This window comes from Orcinus orca, chromosome 2 (genome assembly GCF_937001465.1).
Source record: "Orcinus orca chromosome 2, mOrcOrc1.1, whole genome shotgun sequence".
Lineage (NCBI taxonomy): Eukaryota > Metazoa > Chordata > Mammalia > Artiodactyla > Delphinidae > Orcinus > Orcinus orca.
In genome coordinates, this window is record NC_064560.1 from 2149623 (window position 1) to 2160331 (window position 10709).

A 10709-nucleotide genomic window follows, 5' to 3' on the forward strand; every position below is an offset into this window, starting at 1 on the left:
AGCCCTGGTCTGGGAAGATCCCACATGCTGCGGAGCAGCTAAGCCCTTACGCCACAACTACTGAGCCTGTGCTCTAGAGCCCGTGTGCCACAGCTACTGAAGCCCATGTGCCTAGAGCCCGTGCTCCGCAACAAGAGAAGCCACCGCAATGAGAAGACCGTGCACTGCAACGAAGAGTAGCCCCTGCTCACCGCAACTAGAGAAAGCCCGTGCACAGCAACAAAAGACGCAACACAGCCTAAATAAATAAATAAATAATAAAATAAATAAATTAAAAAAAAAAAAGCAGAAACATAGAATCAGAATTTGAAACATTGAAACCAAAAATCCAAGAAACCCCAGAAAACCAGAGAGTCACCAGAGGCGGCGTTCTCTCGCTCCTAGAGACTGACTTAGGGACCCAGGAAAGCGCATGCCTGGGACCAAGCAGAACATGGGACTCTTCTGGGGGTGACACAGTTTAATGGGCTTCAACAAGGAAGCCCATGGGGGCCTTTCTATGAAACAATCTCTAAAAGCGCCAAATTTCCCAAATGTTAAAAACACAAATGCATAAAAACAGAATAAACCTGCGTCAAAGATTTATTTAACTCGTTAACGAGGAAACAAACAGACGAGCTGATTTAAAGAGCGTTTGAAGTACAGTATTTACAGCCACCGAAGAAAGCGTGTGGAATTAGACACCAGGTTAGGGTTTTCTAAATTGGTTTATGTCCATATAGCCATACCGCTTGGGGTTGACATTTCTATCCGACAGAAATAATTTGCATCCCTATCTGGCATAAATCTCCGAGTAACTTCCGTGAATTTAGGTCCTGATCTGTAGCAAATCGTTAGCCCAGCAAAGGATGGGTTTTGAACCCTCCTCGGAAGGGCCTTTGGATCAGCCTCCAGCATGACACCGCAAGGACGCGCATCTCTACTTTGCCTTATTTTCACCTTGTGGATCACTTTGCGTTTCCAGGCAGGCAGGTGGTACAATTAGAAGGGGATTTGGGGCAGTGAGTCTGGTATGGGACGCAAGGCGGCTGAGAAGGTACAGACACGGTAGGGGTGCCCTCGTAAGGGAGTTCCCGCTGGAAGGGGGTCTGCACGGTTTCCTGGAGGAGACGTTGGGCCGTCAGGGCTGACGAGGAGGCTGTGTGCTGACCCGGGAACCCATGGGTGCAGAGCTCCCCAGGCAGGACACTCGGAATCACCCGCAAGACTTTTCCTTCTGTGGCCTGAGGAGTGGGTGCGGGTCGACGTCAAGTGGACTGGGTGTTCTAGAAGATGCATTCACGACACCTTGCCCCATCGCCCACGGTGACGGGAGGCCAAACTGTTGCCGCCTTGGCCGTGACCCGCGAGCCTTCCCTGGCCGGGAGTGCAGCCCGCGAGGCTCTCGCATTGCACGCCGAGCCTGCTTCCTGGTTCTGTTCCTCCCTTCTGCCCCCACTCCATACGCGGTACCAACCACCGCTGCAGTTCAAGCCTGCCAGCACCGTGCCCAGGAGGGGCTCCCCGGGGCGTCCACTCCATCGCCCCCACCGTGCCTCCGCCTGCCTGTCTCACTCGTTCTGTCTCATCTCAGCCCACAGTCCTGGCCCCGCCGGCCCTCTGCTCACACGTTGCTCTCTCTCCTCCCGAGCGCGCTCAGCTGTCTCCCCACCCCCGGTACTTCTTGGCCCTGGGTCCCTCCCCTCCAACTGAGCCCCTCTCGGTGCATCCCACCCCCGCCGGGCTGCTTCCCACTGTCCCGAAGGGCTCTGCTTTCAGCCCCTCTGTGTTTCGAACCTTCCTCCTGTAAGCCTCGAGGCTTGCACCTCGCTCTGCCCTGTGACCGCATCCCTCGCTCAGAGCATCTGAACGTGCACCAGGTGGCCTGTGGATCAGGCCTATTGCTCCCTGGGGGTGATTCGCGACTTTGGATCATCTCCAGGTGGTCTTTACGGCCACAGCTTTCCCAGGTTGGCTTCGAGATCCACCCATGGCCCAAGGCTGGGCTGGGGTTACACGTGGACCCCTCCCTGTGCCCCAGTCCACCCAAGGCTGGGCTGGGGTTACATGTGGACCCCTCCCTGTGCCCCGGTCCACCTGCAGCTCAGGGCCCTGGGGCTGAACACCTGGAATCAGCTCGTCCCCTTCGGGTCTCAGAACCCCAGAACAAGCCTATAAGACAGCTTGAAAATGGATCCAGGCTTCTTCACTCCGCCTTTCCAATTCGGGGAGAAGCCTGCTCTATAATTAGGGCAGATGTCTGTGCCTTTCCTCCAAAGCTAGAAAACCCTGCACAGGCCGGAGCCCTGTTCACGTCTTCTTCTGGCTTAGCAGGGACCAAAGAGGTAAATGTGAGGGAAAAGAGCTGTCTTTCTGGCCTCGCACCCTGGCCATCCCCAACTTTTAGGGGAACCTCTACAGGACACAATCTCCTACCACCTCTGTGCCTTTGGCTCTGGGCAACATGGCAGCTGAAGGACCCGGGCAGCCTTTCCTCTTATCCTTCCCAAAGGGATCCCGGGGCCCTGGCCCCCTCCTGCGGGTTGTCCCCCAAGAAGGGCAGCCAGAGGGCCACAGGACTGCTGGCTCCTCCCGAAGAAAGGACCAGAAGCTTCGAGCCCAGCGCTTGAGTCCAAGCTCCAGCATCTATTGCTTAAGTGAAAGTCAGCAACGTACTCAACTTATCTCCCCCCAAGAGTGAATAACGTTAAGGACCGTCATCCGTCTCACAGTTCTTCTGTGGATCCAAGGAGATTAAATAACCTTGCAAACAATAAAGCTGCAGATAAACGCTAGCATCACCACTCATGGTAATAAATAGAGCAAATAATCACAGTCATATTTCAGGTGTATCACTAACACCCCTCATCCTAGTAACACCCATCCTGGGAACACCTGTCATCCTAGTAGATCTTCTGCAGCAGGTTCTCAGTCTCCCCGTGGGCTCCCTTTCCTTGACCTCACACAGTGGGACCCCGTTTCCCCCATATCTCTTGCCCAAGCAAGACATGCATTACTGCCTGAGGGTTTTTTTATTTTTTACCCTCTCTGCCCCACCTTTTCCCAAAGGTTCCCCTACAGACTCCCGCCTTCGACTGCAGGGCAGAGCCCTGACCATTGAGGCTCAATGAGTGTTCTGCACACCCCACACCGTCCCTCCATCCAGCCGAAGCCACACGGGGCCACCCTCCCGCTCAGTCAGTCCCGTCTTCAGCCTCAGCTGGGTTTCGATTCAGTTCCAGTGTCGCCCGTGGCATGTCCGTGATGTGACCCGAACAAGGGTGCCGTGACCAGCACACTTGGGAGATGCCGGCAGAGTGAACGTTGTTTTGTTTTGCTTATTCAGCTGTAAGCCTTTTCAGACGTTAATACGCTACACACACGACAGACGTCCCAGCAGGCGATGGCGTCTGCCACTCCCCAAACCCACTTGACCCTCTTTCCCGGCACAGTGGCTCTTTGCGTCAGTGTCCCGTGGAACACTCTCCTTCACCCATCACTTGGGCTCGGCACACAGTGACGCCCTCCCTCATCCAGCCTGTGGACAGAGGTTAGCCCCACCTGAAGCCTGTGCTGTCGACAGCACCTCCACCCCCACGTCCAGACCCCGCCCCACATCGTACCAATTTCTACCAGACGAAATCCGACCCTGCACGAGGTTTCCTTCCACGCACTGACTTCTGGCTCGAAGCCCTGTCAGCTCATAGGCGGAGGCAGAGACCTTCATCCTTCCGTCTCCCACAGTGGAAAGCACTTGGTCCAGGCACCATCTCAAGGAAGAGCAGGAAGGGGCCTGCTTGTCCAAACTCAGCAGCGGAGCCAAGGGTGAGGGGCTGGAAGCCGAGGGACGACAGCCGGATGACGTCTGCAAGCCCCTTCAGCACCACCTTCTCTGGAGAGAGAAATTCCCACGTGCCAGGAAGCCCAGGCCTAAGGGCTCCTTGGGGGCCCTGGACACGACCCAGAAGAACCCCTCTCCTCGACGGACAGGGAGAGGCTTATCATCCCACTGCGGGCAAAGCAGGAACGCGCTTGTCTCGTAGGCACAGGAAGGGAATTGCCCCTCGCCTCCAAGCCCAGTCTGGGAATTTCACTCTCACCTGGGGATCTGGGTTTTTTCCTTCAGTTTAATTCTTCACTTCCGCATCCATTCAGCCATGAGCTGGCTCTGTGCCAGCACTCGGCCAGGCCCCGGGAGAGGCAAGGGTGCAAGAAACTTGTCCCCTGGGGAGCATGATGTGCGCTTGGAGGACACGGGACGCACGCCTTCTTGGCTTTATCTTCTGTAACAGGGATTCTAGGAGCTGCCTTAGTTGCTGGGGGGAACCAAAGCCTGTTCAGGCCACCAAAGGCCACTGTCGCCATGTTCTGTGACTCCGCGACCAGAGGGTAAGTTTGCGGTGAGTAACCTAACTGCCCTTTGCTGATAACCATGGCAGGGGACAGAGATAATGTACTGTGAAGTTAGCGCTGAAGCTTGAGCCTCTGCCATGTACAAGTCCCTTCCAAGGCCCTGCCCCTGCTTTTGCACTGACGATGTGGTACTATTTCCCTTATTTCTGAATTGAATAAGCATTGGTCCCACAAATCCTGGACCTACCCTGAGTGGGTGAGAGGCACATGCCTGTCCATTTATGTCCCATTCCTTGAAAACTTGCAGGACCAGAAGATGTTCCTGAACTTGATAGAAATAAGCTGGTCCTGAACTTGACGTAACGCGATAGGCGTTGTTATGTCCAGCTCTCAGGCCTGGTGCGTTTGCAGAGAAGACCGTTTCCTGGGCGACACTGGAGTTACTGGATCTGAATCTCTGAGACGCCCTAGGACCGCCATGTGCTCTGTAGGACATCTGAAAACCCTGCTGCTGGTGGCCTTGGCGATGCCCAGAGCCCACCTGGCCAGTGAGCCAAGCCAGGGGACAGGCCGCTCTCTTCCCACCCAACCTCATTTTCAGGAAAGATCTAGTGAACATTTCGAACATTACGCGTCCTCCAGCCTTCCCAGCTTGTCACTATCCGGTATATTTCCCCCTCAACTTTTTTTCTTGATGTCAGTGCAACTCATCGCGGAGCCTCCACATCGAGGCAAGTAATAGACAGAGACATAAGTAATGAGCTGTCTTCCCAGTGCCGGGGCTTCCCAGCCAAGTAGCAGGAGTGTCGGACCAGCCTGGGGCTCCTGTCCTTCTGCCAGGACATTCCCACCAGCGTCAGCTTCCTGGGGTTCAGCCCCGCTTAGTGACCTGAAACTTCAGAGCGAAATGCTTCCTCGTCTCAGGAATGTCAGAACCCTCTAAGTTCCCTTTAAATGTCTCTAGAACCTCATTCCCCTGTTTACTGCTTCTTAGATGAAACACAGTCCCCCATGCATGTGAAGCGTACTGGACAAGAAAATCCGACTGAAGGCTTCATGGCTGTCATTCATTTGTGCTTCGTCCCATCCCCTTGGGAATAAAAAGGGGCATCTGTTATTGCTCCACAGAACAGCCTCACCAAGAGCAGGGTACGTGCTTTGTGGGTGGAAGAACGGGCCAGGGCGGAGTGGCTGCCCTACAAAATAGGAGGGAGCCCCAGTAATAAGGCAACCTTTGAAAAAGGACCCCCGGGGCTGGGCCATTCGGTGGGAAACAGATGTGCCTGTGGCCTGAGGAAGGGATCTGCGTCTCTCCCTGGCCCCTGCACAGTCCAGCTGCATGATTCCATCACGGAGCCAGAGCCTCGGGCTTGCTGGGAATAGAGCTGCTTTTTCAGCTTTCAGGTACAGTGGGCGATCAGAAATTCCCTGTGCTTGCAACGCTAAGTGTTCCCAATTAAAACATCAAGTCTAAACGGGGAGCCCAAAAGGGACCTTGGATCTAGTCCCTGAGGGAACAGTTTAGGAGAAACTCTTTAAAAGGTGTCATCCTCTGCCTGAGGAAAAGGAAGTGATTATTTTCACTTTTTACCATTAGAGTCCTCGCTCTACAGAAAAGTGAAAAGGTTTCATGCAGGACTTCTCCCTTCACCCATCAGCCTCCCAGCCCCTCCTTAGCTGGACGGATGGTTACACAGGGCCCTCGCCCACCCTCAGGCCGCTGAGAGGTGCTGGCTTCCTCCCAAGCCTGACCTCTTACACCATGAGCCCCAGGGTCGCCACACAGGCCGGCTAATGCTCATCCCTCCTGGCAGCTGGGTCCACATCGGAAAGGCTTCATTCTGATTCGTGTTGTTTTTACGATAGATTGTTTTGATAAGAATGTTGACTTTCTCCTGATTTTGAGATGGAGCCATGGCCATGATCCTGTCCCAAATCCCTTAGACAATCTTTGTGCTGACTCAGTTCTAGCCTGACCTGGCGTGTAGGTCTGGTTGATGGAGGCCAGCTAGCTGGTTTAACGCTCACAGCCGACCTCTATCAGAGCAGGAGGTGCCCTGAGCCCAGAGAGGGGCCAACGTCTAAGCCAAGTCTCTCCCACTCTAGAGGCAAAGCTCTAACCACTGCCCAGTACTGCTGCCTGCTCAGCTATCCCCATCTCCCAGCCCAGCAGAGGGAAGAGCGTTACTGGGAGACAACCGTAAAGCGTTAGTGCTGGCAGTGACCTCTGTGCTCCCAGACCAACGCCATCCTCATTATACAACCGGAAAGAGTGAGCACCAAATGGGCTCGTTCAAGGTCAGCCAACTTATTGACGGAAGACAGAAAGACAATGTGGAAATCAGACAATTTTGTCCTTTTTGTGATGGCTCTGGGCAAAGATTTTATGAGGAAGATGCTGGAAACCAGGACTAAAACTTGGGACTGAGATTTGGCCGTGGATTGAATTTCTCCATGCTTCTCCCTTCACCCACATGGTGCGAACACTGAGAGCTGTGTCTGAGCTTCCCCTAAAAATACGGGATTCCTGCACAGAAGGCGACTAAGGTGGATGCTTCTGTCATTTAGGCTGGTGGCCCTTCATATATTGTCACCTGTAACCCTCCTTTACCTGTCCCACCTGTGACAGCTCAGGTGAAGTAGGCCCATCTTAACTTGAGGCTCAGATGGTAATTCCTGATATCTGGCCTCATCATTGATATCTGGGTTACCCCAGAGCATGGGGTAAGTGTGGCCAGAAATCAAAGCCATGTGGTGTGACCAGGAGAAGCCTGGACGTTCCCCTGTCCCCTTTCTGATGTCCTCTGATGGGGCCCTCGGGCCTGTCTTCTGCAAAGCTGACACCTCACAGCGGGGCTGCCTGGAGGGAAAGATGCTCCTTCTCTGCTCAGAGGAGAAACGCACTGCGTCTACAAGCAGGTTGAGTCCCCTTCCTAACCTTGGGCACAGCGTCTGGGGAAGAATCCAGCCTCCTCTCCTCCCTCTTCTCACCTCAGGCTGTTCAAGCCCAAGTCCATCCTATCCTTTGCTCCTGGACCCTCTGCTGGTAGAACACCCATGGCGTGTGTCCCCTTCCATCTCCTGCAACCCTCTCTGAACTGCTCTGGCCATCAGCCTGAGCTAGCCAGAAACTATTTTGTTTATTTTATTGATTTTGTTGTTGTTATTTTATTTTCTCTATGGCAGCTCCCATCACCCCTCCTAATTTGGAGCTCCTTGAAGACCAGAACCCGGCACATCTCATACCTGTCATGTCTCATCCCTGGCACAGGCCAGAGGAGTCCTTGGGGGCCGTCCATCAATGACAACAAAGCCATCTGTGCCATGGTTCCTGTGTCTTGAAAGAGGAAGCCGGCTACACAGGTTTATAATGAGTCTGTCTGTCACTAGAACGTTGGCACTTTCGGGGCAAAGGATGCTTTTTATAGATGCAGATGTACTGCTTGGGGGCTGACAAGTGAGGACCTGGCCAAGTGCGGAACAGGAAATGCTTCTTCTCTGCCTCAGCTGCGTGTCTTGAAATTGTTCTTGTCACTCCTGCCTGTGGGGAGGGGAAGGGCCTCTACTGCCTGTTCAGAATCTTCTCCCAATGGCTTCTGACTAGAACATGTAGGCCGAGAGAGCCTGGAGCAGCAGGTCTGTCGGGCAGGGCTCTGGTTCCTTTGATGAGCGGCGTGGTGAATCTGCAATCTGCCAGCATTTCTCGAGAAGACATTTCATAAAAAGCCCCATTTGGGAAGGAATGCTGGCTGGAATCAAGCCACTTCTGAAAACACAGGCAGCTGCACAAAGTCCCTGAGCAGTCCTGTCCTGAGACCCAGGAGGACGTGAGGCTAGGGCGGGAGGTGCTGCATGAAGGGGGGTGGGCGGGGCATGAGGTGGCCTCGGGCAGAGAAGGAGTGAAGGAATCGGGGATGCTCCCCCTTCAGTGGACCAAGTCACTGAGGCTTGTCGGTCTGCAATGAGCTCAGCACAATGTTAGGTGACACTTGAAACCACTCATCTACTGATGGCTGCAGAATGAGCATTTAAGAGGCAGGGCTCCTTCGAGAATTCACATGGGGAGAGACAGTTATGACCAGGTGTGGTCAGGAAGGCTGAGGGAATTTGTGTGAAGTCTACAAGGATAGAAAACTAAGTACAGGGGTGTGTGTGTGTGTGTGTGTGTGTGTGTGTGTGTGTGTATGGGGGGTGCATCCCAGGACCAGGGCATGGTACGAAATGCACAAGAGAAAATAAACACCCTGTGTTTGGGGGTATCGGTGCTGTAAGAAGGTTTCACCAGCTGCAGACACCAGCTAGTAGCAGAGAGGACTCAAAGAACAGAATGTTTTCCATTGTGGAGCCTTGAATGCCAAGCAAGGGAGTTTGCTTTTTCTCCAACAAACAAGGGAGAACCACGGGGGGCTTTGGCACATGGATGGAACGACAAGATGGGAGTTCTGTCGAGCTGACCTGGATGGGGGGCCAGAGTCCCAGGGCAGAGGGTTAGGGGGCGGCTGCCATGCTCCACGCAGGATGCTGGGACCACACCGCACTGCTGGCCAAGAGAACGCCTGGCAGCGGGCAGAGAGCGGGTGTTTTGGAGGGAGAATCAGTCTCACAGTGGCCCTTCCTGCCTGGGCAATGTGTTCGTTCCCCTGCCCAGCTAGCTGCACCACCACCACTGAATGAATTGTAAGAAGAGTTTTGACAAAGCGTCGCTTTGGTCCTGCTACTCTTCCATCCAAATCTCACCAGCTTCCCCAGTGCTAAACATAGAAAGCTCAAACTTCTCAGCTCGCCTTCAAGGCCCACACCGGTGATTTTCTCACTTTTTTATATAAAGCAGCAAGACCCTTCCTTCAAAGGTGATCTTAGAAAACCAAGAGGTAAAACAAAAGCAGAGCAGCTTGGCTCAGATCTGCACACGTCTAGCACATTCTCCCCCTTTAGTCAGCCCACACCTGTATGTTTTAGTGCCTAATCCTTCAGCCACCCTACCCGTCCCTGTCCCCACCCACAGAGTCTCTGAGACCCTCCAAGAAAACCCCAGGACCTTGAGGAGCACGGCTGGAGCCCACCTCCCTACTGAGTCTGCTCGGTTCTGCCTTTTCTCCAGCCGCGTTCCATGCCCGTCGGAGTTCTCGACCTTCTGCCCTGAACGTACCTTGGACCTTGACAGCTGCTGCAGTTGCTTGCCCACACCCTAACATGATGTCTTTCCTCACAGCATTGCACTTGCTTCCGAACCTCACCAGGCCCAGCTTATGCCTCTCCCCTGCCACCATCGTCACCACCATCATCACCACCTTCATCATCACTGTCATCCTCATCATCACCATCATAATCGCCATCATCAACAGCATCACCACCTTCATCATCACCATCATCATCACCACCTTCATCATCACTGTCATCCTCATCATCACCATCATCATCACCATCATCATCATCACCACCTTCATCATCACCATCACTGTCGTCATCATCACCATCATCACCACCATCATCACCAGCATCACATCACCATCATCACCATCATCATGATCATCATCATAATCACCAACATCACCATCATCCAGAAAGCTTATCGAACACTTACTATATCCATTTAATAAACATTCTCTCACTTAATCCTCACGTCAACACACACAGGTAGGTATTATTATTTCCCTCCCTTTATGACCAGAACTAAAGTATAACAGACATAGAAAACAAACTTATGGTTACCAAAAGGGAAAGGAGGGAGGAAGGGTAAATTAGGGATTTGAGATGAACAGGTATGCACTACTATGTATAAAATCGATAAACAACAAAGACCTACTGTATTTCCTACTATGCACCAAGCACTGTGCCAGGCTCCAGGGGGTGGTGGTGAAAACGGTGGGAACAACCTCTGCTCCCCTTGGAGCTTAAAGTCTGGGGAAAGGAGTCTACAAGGACCACTGATTCAGAGATGAAATGATGGTGCTGCTGGGAGAGAATTCAGGAAGAGTGAACTTAGAGGGAAGATGATTTGGGCAGGCGGTCTGCTGAGTTTCGGGTGCCAGAGTAAAGCAAATTAACAAATGAAATTGTTCAGCAGCTGACGGAGATGCTGCTTGGGAGCTCAGAGACGCGGGGTGGGAGATGTGGACGTGGGAATGACATAAATAATGTTGACAGCTGAAGATAGGAGCCTAAGCTAAGATTAACACAGAGAAAATGAAGTCTAGAGACGGGTGCCAAGCCTTGGAGGATCCAGGGAGGATGGACGCTTCCCCAGAGAAGGAATGCTCACATGGTATCAAAGAGGCCGAGGACTGAGGAGCCTTGAAGGAGTAACAGGGCTGACGGGCTCAGGTAGAGCAACAGAAAAGAGCTCGAGTTCTTTCCATTTGACCTAAAGGAGGTTT